The following is a 17776-nucleotide window of genomic DNA, read 5'->3' as shown; positions in this document are numbered from 1 at the left end:
CCTTGGTCCAATCACTGGCAGATTGCAATGGGCGTGGCATGTGTGATTAGACCAATCACATTCATCCTCTAGGGCCAAGCACTATGGCTACCACTAACCAGGGTTCAGTTAGCCAGGAAGAAGGGATGGGTATTGGGCAAGCAGCCTGTACCATTTGCCCCAGCAGCTGACGTTTACTGAGCATGTACAGTGAGCCAGGCTCTGTCCTAAGCTCTTCATGTGTATTATCTCACCAGGTCCTCTTGTTATTTATTATTATTTTTATTTAGACACAGGGTCTTGCTGTGTTGCCCAGGCTGGAGTGCAGTGGTGTGATCCTAGCTCACTGCAGCCTTGAACTCCTGAGCTCAAGCAATCCTTGTGCCTCAGCCTCCCTTGTAGCTAGGATTATAGGAACAAGTCACCACACCCGGTTAATTAAAAACATTTTTTTTTTTGTAGAGATCGGAATCTCACTATGTTGCCTAGGTTGATCTCAAACTCCTGGCCTCAAGGGATTCTCCTACCTCAACCTCTCTTGCTATTATTAACCCTATCTGTGAGAAACAATCTGAAACCCAGAGAACTTAAATGACTTGCTCAAAATCACTCACCCAGCAAGGTGACTCTAGAGAGGGTTACCAGATAAAATACAGGATGCCCAGTTAGAGTATCAGATATACAAGGAAAATATTTTAGTATAACAATGTCCTGGCAGGGTGCGGTGGCTCACACCTGTAATCCCAGCACTTTGGGAGTCCGAGGCAGGTGGATCACAAGGTCGGGAGTTCAAGACCAGAGTGGCCAAGAAGGTGAAACCCCGTCTCTACTAAAAATACAAAACAATTAGCCAGGCTTGGTGGCGGGCACCTGTAATCCCAGCTACTCAGGAGGCTGAGGTAGAGAATTGCTTGAACCCAGGAGGCGGAGGTTGCGGTGAACCAAGATCTCAGCACTGCACTGCAGCCTGGATGACAGAGCGAGACTCCATCTCAAAAAAAAAAAGGCCCAAATGCTGCACAGGACATACTTATACTGAGAAAGTTACTTGTTATTGATGTGAAGTTCAAACTGAACTGGACATCCTATATTTTTATTTGCTAGGTTTGGCAATCCTGCCAGAGTCTCTGCTTAGGAAACTAAGCAGTGGTGTGGGGGCTCAGGGATACTGTTTACATAATAAACATGAAGGAGGATCTCTTGGTTCTGCAAATAATTAGACATTCGCCCATTTTTCGTGAAATCTGACCCCTTTTGGATTTCTTGTTTTCCTCCTTTTGAAAGAGACATGGGTACAGAGAAATACATCCCTGCTCTCAGGAGAACAACAGTGTATGCATTGTGATAAATGGCACCTGACATTCAGCCTCAGGACCAGGGAGGCAGTAGGGAGAGGTGGGGAGTGTGGGGGAAACTGGTGTGTCCCCTTCAAATACCCCTGTCCCCAGCTGACTGTTGCCAGGTGGGAATGTGGATTTAGCATGGTGAAATTTTAGAGTGTTTTAAGGGAGTAGAAATCTGAATTTTTGTGTGAAATCTCTTGATTTGTGAACATTAGCTCAAAATGCCCTGTGGACCAAAGGAAATCTGTCTGCTGGCTTGTAGGCAGCCAGGGGAAAGCCTTTGCTGATCAGCTCTGGAAGAGGAGGCTGTAGCCGCCTCAAAAAGAGGAGTGGAGCAGAGGCTGGGCTGGAGGCAGCCTGAGGACTGGAGTGTGCTTGGGACTAGGATTACAGCCAGACCTGGATTTGTTCTCTCTACCAGGTAACTGCTGTATGATGGTAGATGGGTTGCACAGACTCTCTGTTTTCCAAAGCATTTAGAGTACGTAATCATATCCATTCTCCTGTGAGATTCTACTGAGGGAGCTGACACAGGCGAGGCACCTGGGGGTCGTGGGTGCCCAACAAACGTTAATCCCCTCCCCTCCCAGGGCTCACTTAGGAGTTGGGGATTTGAACACTGCTTTTCCAGCTCCTCTTCCCTCCCTCTCCTCCCTTCCTTTTTGCTTTCTCCTCCACCTTTTCCTGCTTCCTTTCTTCTCCTTCTCTCTCTTCTCTCATTAAACAGTGTGAAGAATTAGGACCAGGCGTCAGGCCCTGCTATTCCAGTCTTGGGGTGAGACTTGGGGAAAGGCTCTTCTCATGGGGCCTTAGTTTCTCCCTCTGTGAAATGGGCAGTTCTGATTGGAGACACAGGTGCACTTTCTGGTGCCAGGGTCATGTGATTCAGTAAGGCCTTGGGGGCCGGGTGGGGGGAGAGATGGCAACCTTGGTGGTGATGGGAGGGGGTGGCTGGGGCATGAGTCAGACTGTGGTCTCGGGGCTGAGGAGTAGAGAACATCACGGCACATAGCACCCAGTAGTTAGCAAACCGCAGGAAGGCAGAAGCCCAAGTCATCAGTGAGCTTGTAAACACCGTCCAAGGAGAGCCAGGCCCTGCTTGTCTGGGATTGGCTGCATGCCCCTCCCAGGGATTGGGGTCAAAGTTCTTCATAAACCATCTTCCCAAAACAGGGAATCCCTGAGCCCCTCCCTCCTTCCAGTCTCTCTTTCTTTCTTTTCTTTCTTTCTTTCTTTCTTTCTTTCTTTCTTTCTTTCTTTCTTTCTTTCTTTCTTTCTTTCTTTCTTTCTTTCTTTCCTTCGCCTTCTTTCTTTTTCCTTCCTTCCTTCCTTCCTTCCTTCCTTCCTTCCTTCCTTCCTTCCTTCCTTCCTTCCTTCTCTCTCTGTTTCTGTTTCTTTTCTTTTCTTTTCCTTTTTTTAAGATGGAGTCTGCCTGTGTTGCCCAGGCTGGAGTGCAGTGGTACGATCTCAGCTCACTGCAACCTCCCCATCCCTGGCTCAAACTATTCTGCCTCAGCCTCCCAAGTAGCTGGGATTACAGGTGTGCGCCACCATGCTCGACTAATTTTTGTATTTTTAGTAAAAACGAGGTTTCATCATGTTGGCCAGGCTGGCCTTGAACTCCTGATCTCAAGTGATTCACCCAACTTGGCCTCCCAAGGTGCTGGAATTATAGGCGTGAGCCCCCGAGCCCAGCCCCTTCCAGACTTTCTGTGATCTGACCTCTGCTTACCTCTCCAGGGCCATCTTGAGACACCTTCCCTCTCACCCTTCTCAACTCTTGCCAGGCCAGAGCCTGGTGGTGAGTTTCTGGATATATGCAGCTCTCTGGCCCTTTGCACAAGCTGGTTTTTCTACCTGGAAGTTTCTCTCCCTCATCTCTAGACCACAAGATAAAGGGTCCTTACTATTCAAATTTCAGCTCAAACATCACCTCCAGTGGGAAGCTGCCTCCCATCCCCAGGGGAACTCAGGTCCTCTTGTGGCCCCATTTACCTTCCCTCCAAACCACTGGCAGCCATCTGGGAGCTGTATTTATAGGCTTTTGTGTTTGCTCAGTCTGTCTCTCCTTTTCCTGAGGTTGGGGACTGGAGGAGTAATTTCTGCTGCCATAAGTCAGCACCTGGCACAGACCAGGTCAGCAGTAAATATTTATGAGAGGAATGAATTGGTGAGTGAATGAAGTTCTCAGAAGGGTTATGGCAAATCCTCTAGGGGTCAAGGGCGCTCTGGATGCTCTCCATCAGAGGTAGCGCATCAGGCCAACCCTCCCATATTGCCTCACTGGACTTACAGAAAAAAATTCCAAAGTTTTCCCTTGGCCTTTTCGTTTCTCCCAGTACCTAGTCCTGCTGAACTCTCTGACCTCCTTTCCCACCAGCTGCATGTCCCCCACCCCGCCCCACATCCCCGTCCCAGTTCCAGCCACACTGGCCGTTCTGTTTCTTTACCGTCCCAGGCTTGTTTCTGCCTCAGGGCAGCTTGTTTTTCTGTTTCTCGTGTTTGGAATGCTTATCCCTCAGGCCCTATCATCATTTATATCTCAGCTGTGCTACCTCCTGAGGGCGGCATTTCCCCACCCTCATTGCCCAGCAGATTACCCTGATTTTTGTTTTTGTTTTGAGATGGAGCGTCACTCTTGTTGCCCAGGCTGGAGTGCAATGGCACGATCTCAGCCCTCTGCAATCTCTGCCTCCCTAGTTCAAGCGATTCTCCTGCCTCAGCCTCCCAAGTAGCTGGGATTACAGGCATGCATCACCACGTCTGGCTAATTTTGTATTTTTAGTAGAGACGGGGTTTCTCCATGTTGGTCAGGCTGGTCTTGAACTCCCGACCTCAGGTGATCTGCCTGTCTCGGCCTCCCAAAGTGTTGGGATTACAGGCGTGAGCCACCACACCCAGCCAGATTACCCTGTTTTGTTCCTTCCCAGGATACATCACCATCTAAAATTGTTTTGTTTATTTACAAACATTTCATCAACTTTTAGCTAAGTTCATGGCTGTGCACAATAAACCCAGACCTTCCCAGCTTCCCTTGCAGCTAGGTACAGCCACGTGCCTGAGCTCTGGCCAAGGAGTTGAAATTAGGAGTAGTGTGACAGTTTCTGGACCGTTTCCTGGAGATTTAGTTGATGCCTGCCCTTTACTCATCATCCTTCTTTCTCCATCTGAAAAGCAGATGTGAAGGCTGGTGCAGTGGCTTTCATCTTGGATCATGAGAAAGCAGGGCCCACACCTAGAGATGGCAGACTGGTATACAGGAAGAAGAGGAGACACTGAGAGCTCCATAGAGTTACCAAATCCATCCCAAACTGCCTACATCTCAACTTCATTCACATGAGAGAAATAGAAACTCCTCTTATTTTGTAATTTTTTTTCAAATTCAGTGTCTTATATATGTGTGTGTGTGTGTGTGTGTGTGTGTGTGTGTGTGTGTGTATACATTTTTTTGAGACAGAGTCTCACTCTGTCGCCCAGGCTGGAGGGCAATGGCGCGATCCCAGCTCACTGCAATCTCTGCCTCCCAGGTTTAAACAATTCTCCTGTCTCAGCCTCCGGAGTAGCTGGGATTACAGGCACATACCGCCATGCCTGGCTCATTTTTTGCATTTTTAGTAGAGATGGGGTTTCACCATGTTCCCCAGGCTGGTCTCAAACTCCTGAGCTCAGGCAATCCACCCACCTGTGCTTCCCAAAGCGTTAGGATTACAGGCGTGAGCCACCGCACCCGGCGGTTACTTATATTTTATTATGACTACATTTGCATGTCCCCAAGCAATACAATCTGATATAAAATGTCAGCTAGAATACACACTAGGTCTTTTAATTTAATTTTTATTTTTTAAATTTTTACTTATTTGTTTTGAGATTGAGTCTCACTTTGTCACCCAGGCTGGAGTGCAATGTTGGCTCATGCAACCTCTGCCTCCTGGGTTCAAGTGATTCTTCTGCCTCAGCCTCTTGAGTAGCTGGGATTACAGGCACCTGCCACCACACCTGGCTAATTTTTGTATTTTTAGCAGAGACAGTGTTTCGCCATGTTGGTCAGTCTGGTCTCAAACTCCTGGCCTCAGGTGACCTGTCCACCTCAGCCTTCCAAAGTGCTGCGATTACAGGTGTGAGCCACCGCTCCTGGCTGGGTCTTTTGATTTCAAAAGGTAGTCTATAGGGCTTTATCAACTCTGTCCAGAATTTTGGTTGGAGTTATTAGAGGAGCCCTGGGCCAGAGAGGAGAGACCACTTGCCTGAGGCCACACAGCAGGAAAGGGGCAGACCTGGGGTTTCACTTCAGGGGCCTAGATCCTAACCCCTCAGCCTCATTTTTTGGAAGCTTCCAGCTTGAGGTGCTGCTGGGCTTCCTCCAGACTCAGCCTGGACACCAGGCAGTGACCTGCACCTACTCCCCTCTTAGGCCAGGAGGGTCTTTCTTATTTCTATGGGACCCAAAGCAAGGTGGAAAATATGAGAGAAGCCCCTAGCTGTGGGATCCAACAGGGATCAAGTCCCAGCTCTGGGCTCTGCTGCTGGCCGCTGTGCACCTCAGGGAAGACTCCGACCTCTCTGAACCTCGGTTTCCCCATCTAATTTTAGCCTGAGCACGTCAGTAGGTTCCCCAAGGTGCTGTTTGGAGTGTCTGACACCTGAAGAAGGATACAGCAGTACTCCCACAAAGCAGAAATTTCTGGAACACAGCCAGTGTCATTGGTGTTACAAGGAGGTAGCCTACTTAGTACAAACTTTGGAGTCCGTTCTGGGTTCAAATCCTGGATCCATAGTTAGCCACTGTGTGGTGCTGAGTAAATCACTTTCCTGGTTAGTTTTCAACCTTTTTCCTGGTTGGAAAATGGGGGTTCATTTGTTGGTTCTTTCACTAAGTGCATATGTGCTAAGCATATCTTTGTACCAGACTATTTCTGGGTGCTGGAGATGTGCGATGAGCAGGATGGGTGAAGTCCTTCCTCAATTGGGGCCAGACAATGAAGAAACTGACAGAAGTGACAGTGGACACATACAGAGCAAACTAAAGCTGAGTGAGGGAGTGGGGGCCATGGAAGGGCTTCCCAGGCTGGGCTGGTCAGGACACTGCCCTGCACGGGGACATTGGGGCAGAGACCTGACTGGCATGAGGTTCTAGCTCAGCTAAGTCCATCCTTCCCATTTCCCAGAACTGTTCCTGGCCTCCTCTAGCTGGAGTCTTCAAAACAAGAACCACTGGATGGCCAGCTCCGTGTCCTGGGCACCAGCCCAAGGTGGCTGAATGAGGCATCCACTTCTCTTTGTCTGCCATTCTTTCCTGTCTGGATAATTGCAGTAGCCTCTCCCCATGGGTCCCCCAGTTCCCACCCCCACCCTCCTACAGTCTATCCTCCCCACCGCATTACCTTCAGTTCCTCTTGCCACTGAAACAAATGAGCACTTACTTAGTGGCTGGAAACAACACACATTTATTCTCTTACAGTTTCAGAGGGGAGAAGTTGGGATGTTGGTAGACCACTTCCTTCTGGAGGCTCCAGGAGAGAATCTGTCTCCTTGCTTGTTTCAGCTTCTAGTGGTTGCTCAAAGCCCTTGGCTTATGGCCCCACCCTTCGCTCTCAAAGCACATCACCGCAGTCTATGTTTCTGTCATTCTCTCTCCTCTCTGCCTTCTCCTTCTCTGTAGGCATGTCTCCGTCTGCCTCCGTGGTATAAGGACTCCTGTGATTAATTGGTCCCACCTGGGTGATCCAAGATAACCCTCCCATCTTCAGAGCCATAAATGAATCACAGCTCTGAAGTTCCTTTTGCCATATAAAGTAACACTCACAGATTCAGAAATTAAGACGTGGATATCTTTGAAGGGCCACTATTCAGCTAACCAAAGCATCCAAGAGGATCTTATCAGAACTTGAATCAGACCCTGTGCCTCCTCTCCTCAAAACCCTGCCATGGCTCCCACCTCCCACATGCAAAGCCCTTACAGTGGCCACATGGCACCACACATCTCTTCACTTGTGACTTCCCCATCTCATCTGCTTCTCCTCTCCTGCCTCACTTGGCTCCAGTCACTGGTCTCCTGGCTATACTTCAACACTCCAGGCAAGCACTTGCGTCACGGCCTTGCCATGTGCCTTTTCCCATGTCTGAAACTTTCCCTTCCCTTCCCTTCCCTTCCCTTCCCTTCCCTTCCCTTCCCTTCCCTTCCCTTCCCTTCCCTTCCCTTCCCTCCCCTCCCCTCCCCTCCCCTCCCCTCCCCTCCCCTCCCCTCCCCTCCCTTCCCCTCCCCTCCCTTCCCTTCCTCTTCCCACTCCTCCCCTCCCCTCCCCTCCCTTCCTCTTCCCACTCCTCCCCTCCCCTCCCCTCCCTTCCCTTCCTCTTCCCATTCCTCCCCTCCCCTCCCCTCCTCTCCCCTCCCTTCCCTTCCTCTCCCCACTCCTCCCCTCCCCTCCCCTCGCCTCCCTTCCCTTCCCTCTTTCCTTTCCTTTTTTGGGACAGAGTCTTGCTCTGTCACCAGGCTGGAGTGCAGTGGTGCTATCTCCACTCACTGCAACCTCCGCCTCCCAGGTTCAAGTGATTCTCCTGCCTCAGCCTCCCAAGTAGCTGGGAATACAAGTGAGTACCACCATACCTGGCTAATTTTTGTATTTTTAGTAGAGAGGGGGGTTTCACCATTGGCCAGGCTGATCTTGAACTCTTGACCTCAGGTGATCCACCTGCCTCAGCCTCCTAAAGTGTTGGGATTACAGGTGTGAGCCACTGCACTCTGTCACCTGGAACTTTTCATTCCTGCCTCTTCCTAAGACTGGACTTTTCTCTTCCCTTGGGTCTCATCTCAGAGAGGCCCTGTTGGACACTCCCCTCCCTAGAATAGCCCTTCACCTGCCCCACAGTTACATTTCACACAATCAGAAGTGACCTTGGTTGTGTGTTTGTTTTTTTATCTCTCATCTGCCTTCCCCACCAGACCATCAGCTCCTAAAGACCCAGGAGAGGCTGGCTCTGTCTGGTTCTTGGATGTATCTCCAGCACCAAGGACAGAGCCTGGTACATAGTAGGTGCTCAGAAAATACGTGCTCCATGAATCCACGCATGTTTTATTCCAAATGTCCCTCGATGCTGCCATGAATCAAATACCAACTCATTTTAAGGCATTTGTACATTCTCAGTGATTTTGTGGCTGGATCTTTTGTTCTGTCAATGACTAAGGCACTGCCCTCATATATTGAGAGGAGGCAAAGCATCATCTGTACTGAGCAGGTGAGAACTCAGAAGGCTTGGAACAGAGGCAGGAGTGTTTTAAGGCAGATTGGCAATGGGGTCTAAGGAAGAGCAGGGGCATAGGTGGGCTTCCTGTGCAAGTGGCACCCTCTCTCTGTGCCTCTGTTTCTACATGTACAACATGGAGATCGTAACAGTGCTTACCTTTCTCAACTTTGGTGCTCCTGACATTTGGGGCTGGATCATTCTCTGCTATGCGTCTTGTCCTGAGCAGCATCTCTGGCCTCCAGCCACCGGACGCCAGTAACTTCTCTCCAGTTGCGACAACCCCAAATGTCCCCAGATATAATCTAATGTCTCCTGTAGGGGCAAAATCCACCCCCAGCCGAGTAGCACTGTTTGGTCAGATTATCCAGATGCTTGTGGTATCATCTTGGCACAGCCCAGTGCTCAAGTTGTGCAGGGAATTATAGCTGCTCTGTGCTTAAGTGACTTCCTGGCACTGCCGCTCCTTAGCAGGTGGCCTTGGGCCAGTGACTCCAGCTCTCTGAGCCTCACCCTCTTCATCTGTAAAATGAGATAATAATTGCACTTCACCACTTGGGGCCGTCAGAAGGATAGAGTAGATTAATCCTGAGAAGTGCTCAGAACCATGCCTGGCACACAGTGGGAATTCAGAGGCTGAGGCTGAGGCTGATGAAGGCTGTGGGAAGAATGGGAGCTAGGGAAAGGGGTCTCTGCATCCTCACCTTTGCACGTCTGGTGTGTGTGCTCCCACACTAATGGAAAACATGCGGGCATGGCTGCCCCCGCCCAGGCAGGCAACTGGTTCAGTCCCTCAGCCCTGCCAGGCCATTGAATAATTAAGCTGGCTGAGGGGTGACAGGGCTGGAAAGCCAAAAGTGACCAGGGTCTGGCCTTGCTTGGCTTTGGTGACGCGATGGCCCTGGGATCATGGCCTTCTTGAACCTATAAACAGGGGGTTGGGCCCCAAGACAGGCAAGGCCAGGCCAAGGTCTGTGCTGGTGGCCTCAAGCTAAAGTCGAGCAGGGACAGGAAGGGGGGTGCTCCAAGGCTACAGGAAAGGGAGTGCTATGGAGCGAGAGTTTCTGTCCATTGGCGCAACCCCCATCCACTCAAACCCCATCCACCCCCACTCTGGGATTCCATTTCTTTCTTCCCAGTCCTTTCTCAATTTTCACCTTCAATTTATTGAGCACTTATTACATGCAGGGCTCTTCCAAAGTACTTTCCACAGATCTGGTTCCTGCCCGCCCCCGCATGATGGGAAGGAGTTCTGTCCCCTCCCCAAATGAGCAAAGCCCTGCTACTTGGACTCCCATCACACCAGGTAAGGAGTGGAGGCCCCGGAGGCGAGTCAGCAGCTCACAGGGGCCGAGCCAAGGGCCTGCCCTTAACCGCACAGCCCCTGCCGGGCTCCTCCCTCTGTCACTTTCCCCAGCACCTCCACTTTCCTCTCTCTGACTCTTGCTCTCTCAGTGGCTTTCTCTGAACATCTTCCTACTTGTGTTTTTCTCCTTCTCTGTGTCTCTTTTCTGCCTGTTTCTCTTTTTCACTTTCTCCATCTCTCTCCCTCCCTCTGTTTCCTTTTCTCTCCATCTGTTTCTGTGTTTCTCTTTCCCACCCCCGTCTCTCTCTCTCTCACTCTGCCTGTTTCTCTCTCTCTCTCTTTCCCTCTCTCTCTCTCTCTTTCCCTCTCTCTCTCTTTCCCTCTCTCTCTCTCTCTCTCTCTCACTCTCTCTCTCTCTCCCCGCTCCTCTGCCTGCCTGCCTCCCCAGGCTGGCTGCCCCGCCTCACGGCTCTGTCTCTCTGCAGTCAGCCCTTGTCCCCATGCCAGCACATTATGTCCCTGGTCAGACCCTGACGTCAGGCGGGGCCTGGCGGGCAGCCACGGGCCGCTGCCGGGCAGGCAGGAGGGAGAGCTTGGCCTCCCGGGCCCCACTGTAGTGGCCGCCTGCAGCCGCCCTGCCCCGCCTGTAAAGCTTTGCTTCTCCTGGCCTGGCCGCAGCTGGCTGGAGAGTGGACGGCACTTCGTGGCTGCCTTCCTCTGCACCTGGGGCTACAGGCCACTCACCTTTTCCCTTCCCCCACTTCGATTCCACAGCCACAAAAGACTTGGTCCCAGAGGGTCGGCAGTATAGCATGGGGCCAAGTCTTAGCTGTGTGAACCCAGGCAAGTCACCCAGCCTCTCTGAGTCTCCCTGTAAAACAAGGCTACGGAGGCACCTGCTTCTCAGGTCTGCAGTGGGTATCAGCTCACAGTGGCTCACAGCACGAGCAAGGCCACAGCAGGAGTTCAGTGTCACTGCAGGGTCTAGGTCAGCAGTCTTCATGGAGGGGAGGCTGGCAGGGAGGTGGGGGGGATCTGGGTGTCACCATGACCAGGGAGCATAGCTGACGAGCAGGCAGGGATGTGCCATGGGGGACTGCCAGGCAGGGCAGCCCCACCCGCTACACAAACAGTGCCCTGCCGAGAAACCCTCCCCAAGCCCAGTTGGTCTCGGGCCCCATCAGAGCTTAAATAAGTGGTTTGAAAAATGTCATATTTCTTGTTTGGTTTGTTTGTTTTTTCCCCCTGATTTTCAAAGCAAAGTAGTTTCCTTGAAGGACATTTGAAGGGTACTTGAGTTTCCTAGTTTAAAAACAGACTTTAGGATCCGACTAACATGGGTCAAATCCAGCTGGGATACCCTGGCCAGTAGCTTCGCCCTCTGAGCCTCAGTTTCCTCATCTGTCAAATGAAAGTAAGAAATGAGAAGGTTGTGGGGATGAAGCCAGAGCATGTTTGTAAAGCACCCAGAATGGGACCTTGCCCGTGGTAAATGCTCTATATTCAGTAGCCTTTTTTTCTCGTCTTTTTTTATTCTTCTTATTTTAACCATAGGGGACACAGAAAAGTACAAAGAAGAAAACAAAAAGGTGACCCAGAGGGAACCACCTACGGTGTTCACGGGAATTCAGCTCGGCTCACGCACTTATATTGAGCTCCTACTGTTGTCTGCTTTTTCATTTTTCATGAAAATAAAACTCGACTCGAAGTCTCATTTTAAAATACCTTTGCTTATTATTATTATTTGAATACTTACACAGTCAAAAGGTTCAAAAGGTGTCCAGGGAGAAATGAGGCCACCTCGTACTCCAGCCTCTGTTGATCCATTTCTTGTGTGTCCTTCCTTCCCTGGGTCGAAGTCCTCTGCAGACCCCTGACTTCCAGCTCTCCTGCTCCTATTCATTTTGAGGTTCTTTTTTTTATTCACTCAATTATAAATCATGACATTGAACCCTAACCCTAACCCTAAAAAAATAAGAATAAGAAAAAAAATTGTGACATTATTTTTAAAAATCAGAACCTACAGACAATCAAGAGAGGAACATCAGGGAAGTGGAATGAAGCCAGGTGTGGGGATGCACGCCTGTAACCCCAGCACTTTGAGAGGCGGGAACAGGAGGATTACAGGATTACTTGGGTGCAGTTCAAGACGAACCTGGGTAACAGTGAGACCCTCATCTCTACAAAATTAAAAAAACAAAAAAATTAGCTGGATGCAGTGGTGCACACCTGTGGTCCCAGCTACTCGGGAGGCTAAGGTGAGAGGATGGCTAGAGCCCAGGAAGTTGAGGCTGCAGTGAGCCATGATCATGCCACCACACTCCAGTCTGGGTGACAGGGAGAGATCCCCTCCCAAAAACCAACCAAAGGAACAAACAAATAAAAAAGGAAAGTAGAATCTCTTGAAACCTTACTACCCCTTTGACATTTTGGAGCACATCCTCACAGGTCACTTGATGATGTATGTGCACATTCTGGTAGCACCAGGTATCTTTCCCTAGTGCTGATCAAAGGTTCAGATGACATGTTTGTGTACTGATCTGATCGTTATCTTCCTTCCCCACTGTGCGGTCAGTTCCAGGAGGCAGGTAGGACGGCGTCTGAGTCTTCTACAACATAGTAGGTCCATACCGAATATTTTCTGAATGAATGACTAGTGAATTTTCAGAAGGGATCGTACAGTATATAATACTATCCTGTGACCTATTTTTTCACTAAATGTTTTGGGGACATCTTTCCACATCTTTGGGTGGCAAATCTCCATTTTTCATGTCTGCACAAAATCACCACAATAAACATATTTTTGATGTTAGCCAGAAGCTTCTGCTGCCCCCAACCGGGAAGCTCTTCTTCAAATGCAGATCTGTTAACAAATTCCATATGACCCACCCCCGCCCCAGCCCTATGGTCGATTACTTTCAGCCTAGCACTTCACTGGTTACACGGGGCCATTGTTTTCTAGGACAAGTCAAGATTTACTGTCCGTTCCTGACATCATGTTTTTCCAGAGAAGCTTAAGAGTGAAGAACTCTTCCCTCCCTACCTCCTGTTTCCGCCAGTTAAGGGTTCTGTAGATTTGCTGAAGTTGGGAAACTTAGTGTAACCCTTGCCTCCCTGGCCACCTCACCACAAAGGGCACAGCCAAGCTCATTCATTCCTGCCTCAGGGCCTTTGTTCCAGCTGTTCTCTGTGCCCAGAATACCCTTCCCTCCGATATTTGCTCAGCTCACTCCCTTACTACTTTAGATCTCTGCTTGAACATCAATCACCTCCTCAGAGAGGTCTTCCTTAACTCTTTTTCTACATTAGCATCTCCAAGTCACTTATCCAGTGTTAGATTTCCTTTTAAACGTTTTACTTGATACTGCATTAAATCAGATTATATTATGTTGTGCTGTGTTAGATTAATATTTTGGGGTCTTAAAATTGATTGCCCACCTCCTTCACTCTGAGGACAGGGACTTGGGACTCTCTTTTCTTTTCTTTTCTTTTTTTTTTTTGAAACAGAGTTTTGCTCTTGTTGCCCAGGCTGGAGTGCAATGGCATGATCTTGGCTCATGGCAACCTCCACCTCGTGAATTCAAGTGATCCTCCTGCCTCAGCCTCCCACATAGTTGGAGTTACAGGCTTGCGTCACCACTCCCGGTTAATTTTTGTGTTTTTAGTAGAGACAGGGATTCTCCATGTTGGTCAGGCTGGTCTCGAACTCCTGACCTCAGATGATGCCCCCCCACCTTGGCCTCCCGAATGCTGGGACTAAAGGCATGAGCCACGGTGGCTGGCGAGACTGTCTTTTCTTTCCTGGAGAATTCCCAGACTGGAAACAGGGCCTGTAGCATGGTGGGTGCTCAGGAAATATTGGTTGAGTCGATCCATGTTAACTCCAGACTCCAAGGTTTCTTCCAAGCCTGAGAGCCCAATGCCATCATTCATTCATTCCAGGTTTATCTATGGAGCACCTGCTATGTGCCAGGGCTTGTTCAGATGCTGGCGTTGTTCAGTACAACAGTGGACAAGGCAGACACATCCTTCAAGAATGTCCCCTGGAAGAATGTGCTCAGGGTCCAGGAGACACGCATCCCTCAGATAATGGCACCACGTTGACTTGCTGGCCTCAGGTTGGTGAAGTGAGGACACATCTCGAGGTCCCTCCTCTCACTTAGCCTCTGCAGAGCTGGGTAAACCCTAAAGGTGACACAAACAGGAACGGTGCTGCGGTCACCTTTACTTCTCGCTGCTCTTCTCTTGCCCCCAGTGGAGAAGAAATGAAGAAGGCGATGCTAGAAACCTTTTTGGATTCTTCCCACAAGCCCAGCCGTCTCTGTGAGGAGCTGACCTTTGCCCTACTTTCTGGCTGCCCACACTCTGCAGTCATCCTTCAGGGAATTTCCTACTTCAGCAGCTCACATCTCTCAAAGGACCCGCCAGAAAACTTGCTTTCCTAAGCAGCTCGGGTGCAGGCGTCCAACGTGGGCTCCCCTGCGGGAGGCCTCCAATTAAAAAAGAAAAGAACAGAAGAGGTGGGAAAAAGAACCTGGGTCTGGAGGATGCAGTGGTGGCATCCTTGGGAAGAAGTGGGGCTCACTGGGGCAGTTATCCATCGAATTCCAGCCTGATTCCTATCTATGTAGCCCCCAGTCCTGACTCAGGAAGCCCCCTGAGGGTCCTCTGGACCACCCAATAATCTTTAATAAACTCATTTCCTGTGTAAACTAGCCAGAGGGTGCCTTCTGTCACTTGCGACTAAGACCCCAAGACTGACAGTAGATCACTCCAGGTCTCCTAAGCTTCGTGGTTTATGACTGCTCATCGATATCTTGTACTTAAGAACTATCAGAAAGTGACTCTCTCGGACTCATTTTCGGATGCTGGAGGGAATAATGTTGAACGTTGTCATTTTTACTCTGGCCCCAGTATGGGTCCTCACATCCCCTGCTGGAGGAGGGGGGCATGTATGTCAGCTCAACCTGACAGCTTTAAGAATGTTCATGTTCTTGACCCCCAAAGCCTTCTTCTGGGATTCTGTACTAAGGAATAATCACAAATAGTGACAGTGGGCAAAGACGTTCACAACAGAATTGACAAGAGTAAGGCTGGGCACGGTGGCTCACACCTGTAATCCCAGCGCTTTGGGAGGCCAAGGTGGGCAGATCACTTGAGGCCAGAAGTTCAAGACCAGGCTGGCCAACATGATGAAACCCCGTCTTCGCTAAAAATACAAACATTAGCTGGATGTGGTTGTGGGTGCCTGTAATCCCAGCTACTCCAGAGGCTGAGGCAGGAGAATCGCTTGAACCCAGGGGGTGGAGGTTGCAGTGAGCCAGTATCACACTGCTGCACTCCAGTCTGGGCAACAGAGCAAGACTCCATCTCAAAAAAAAAAAAAAAAAAAAAAAAAAAAGAGACAAGTAGTGAGGAATCAGAATCTACCTAAATGTCCAATAAGCAGGGAATGTTTAAGTTAATTAGGGAATGATTCCTAAAAGAGTGTTAGAGACACCTTTTGCACAAAATATTAGTGCAATATTTCAGATTAGGTTCACCTTCGTGTGTCAGAAAACCCAAAATAACAAAAAAAGAGCTCAAATGAGATAAAAGTTTGTTTCTTTTTCTTTTTTTGAGATAGAGCCTTGCTCTGTCACCCAGGCTGGAGTGCAGTTGTAAAATCTCAGCTCCCTGCAACCTCCCCCTACAAGGTTCAAGCAATTCTCCTGTCTCAGCCTCCCAAGTAGCTGGGATTACAGGTGTCCGCCACCCCACATGGCTAATTTTTGTATTTTTAGTAGAGATGGGGTTTCACCACGTTGGCCAGGCCTGTTTCAAACTCCTGACCTAGTGACCCACATGCCTCGACCTCCCAAAGTGCTGGGATGACAGGTGTGAGCCACTGAGCCCAGGGAGAAGTCTGTTTCTTACATAAAAGGTGCATGGAGATGGCAGTCCAGGACTCGTAGGGTGGCTGCACAAATTCATCGGGGACTCAGGGTTCTTTTCTCTTGTTGCTCTGCCTTATTTCAAGATGGCCACTCAGGTTCTGGCCATCACATCTGCAATCCAGCCAGCAAGGAGGATGGGAAGAAGTAGAGGCACCCCTTCCTAAGGACATTACTTGGAAGTTACTTATATCCCATTGGCCACATGGACACCTAGCCGCAAGAGAGGCTGGGAAGTGTAGTTTTTCTTCTGGGTAGTCACATGCCCAGCAAAAGCTCACAATTTCCATTATTAAGGAAGAAGGAGAGATCAGAGAATGAGAGAGAAACAATAGACAACAATTAAAGAGAATGTCAAGGAAGATTTTGTAATAATATGAGAAGTATGATTTTGAAGACTTTGGGACTAGCAGGATTTGAAATTGTACATACGGTGTGATCGCAACTTTATAATAAAATTTCAAAATGGAGAAAGCTACTCAGAGGAACAAACTGCTAGAAAATTGGCCTCTGTGGGTGACCTCGGTAAAAAATTCATATTCTTCTTTCTATTCTCTATTTTATGAATTTTCAATATTCGAACAAAGTTAACTTTCCAAAAAAGCGTCCCTGTGCAGATTATGTAATCCACTTGAGCTACACTTTGTATTCTGTCCTCAAACGTGCCAAGGCAGCCAGATGGGAAAAGAAGAAATAAAATTATTTCTAGTCCTAGAACACGTGATTGTGAATGGAGCAGTCTAAGGAATCCACAAAAAGCAAATAGGAAAAGTATGAGCTGGGATTTAGCGCAGGCTCGAGTCACAGCTTTGCTGAAATACGAGCTCCATCACCCTGGGCCATAAACTTCTCCACTTGGATGGGGTGATTTTTTTTTCCTCCTGGGGACATTCAGAATGTCTGGGGACATAGTTTGTCGTCACAGCTTGGAGTAGTGACGTGCTACTGGCATCTAGATGGTAGAAGCCAGGGGGACGCTGCAAAACACCCCACAATGCTCAGCACAGTCCCTACAACAGAGAATTATGTGACCCCAAATGTTCGCCTGGCTGAAGTGAACTCTGCCCTAAACATGTCTGTTGGGCCTGCTTCCTGGCTTTTGCTGTCATGAGCCACACTGTCTTGGTCTGTAGGGTACACCTGTCTGTGGACATGTGCGAGTATTTCTGCAAGGTGTTTCTCTGGGGGATAGAATTGCTATAGCATCCCTGCTCTTCACTCTTTTTTTTTTTTTTTTTTTTTTTTTTGATACAGAGTCTTGCCCTGTCGCCCAGACTGGAGTGCAATGGCAAGATCTCAGCTTGCTGCAACCTCTGCCTCCTGAGTTCAAGTGATTCTCCTGCCTCAGCCTCCAGAGTAGCTGGGATTACAGGCACATACCACCATGCCCAGCTAATTTTTTGTATCTTTAGTAGAGATGGAGTTTCACCATGTTGGCCAGGCTGGTCTCGAAATTCTGACCTTGTGATCCACCAGCCTCAGCTTCCCAAAGTGCTGGGAACTGCACCCCACCAAATAAACATGTTCTATAAAGCCATGTGGTATAAACTATTGGAAACATAAATCAGTAGGCTAGTGGGGCCCCATGGAATGGGGGTCCCCTTCCAGACAGGGTGAGAAGCCAAGTATCTTCTGTTTGTCTTTCCAGATTCCTCTGCACCCCTCTTTACCCTGGAGTGCCTCGAGGCTGACCTGTGTGGGCAGCACCACTTTTAGGAGCCCACAGCTCCCCAAGGTGGATGCCAGGAGCTCACTTTCTTTGGCTCTTTTGCCAAAAGAGAGCTTGGGTGCAGGGGAGACTGCTGTGTCTCAACACAGCAAGGAGGTCTGCAATGTAGATGCAGGATCGAGGTTCAGACAGGCACAGTGGCTCGTCTGAATCCAGGCAGTCGGGGAGCAAAGGGCCCCAAACCCAAGTCTTTTGGGTTCCCCTGCTTGAGCTCTTCCTTAGTTCATGGCCCTTGTTGTGGATGAAT

The 17776-nt window shown here is 49.3% G+C and overlaps 2 long non-coding RNA genes across 3 annotated transcripts; one reads left to right on the top strand and one right to left on the bottom strand.

Moving 5' to 3' along the window:
• Positions 1 to 6751: 6751 nt before the first annotated feature.
• LOC144582862 (uncharacterized) lies at positions 6752 to 8977 on the bottom strand. 2 transcript variants are annotated; one of them, XR_013536369.1, is made up of 2 exons: positions 8721 to 8977; positions 6752 to 7016 (listed from the first exon to the last, which is right to left on the bottom strand). It is a non-coding gene; the product is annotated as an uncharacterized LOC144582862 (long non-coding RNA). The 2 variants fall into 2 exon arrangements; XR_013536368.1 differs by having other exon boundaries at positions 6752 to 6993.
• A 605-nt stretch (positions 8978 to 9582) lies between these two features.
• On the top strand, positions 9583 to 11591 carry LOC118153631 (uncharacterized). The gene is made up of 2 exons (XR_004742989.3): positions 9583 to 9867; positions 11422 to 11591. It is a non-coding gene; the product is annotated as an uncharacterized LOC118153631 (long non-coding RNA).
• Positions 11592 to 17776: the final 6185 nt, after the last annotated feature.

This window comes from Callithrix jacchus, chromosome 5 (assembly GCF_049354715.1).
Source record: "Callithrix jacchus isolate 240 chromosome 5, calJac240_pri, whole genome shotgun sequence".
Classification (NCBI taxonomy): Eukaryota; Metazoa; Chordata; class Mammalia; order Primates; family Cebidae; genus Callithrix; species Callithrix jacchus.
This window is presented reverse-complemented; position numbering and strand designations above follow the sequence as displayed.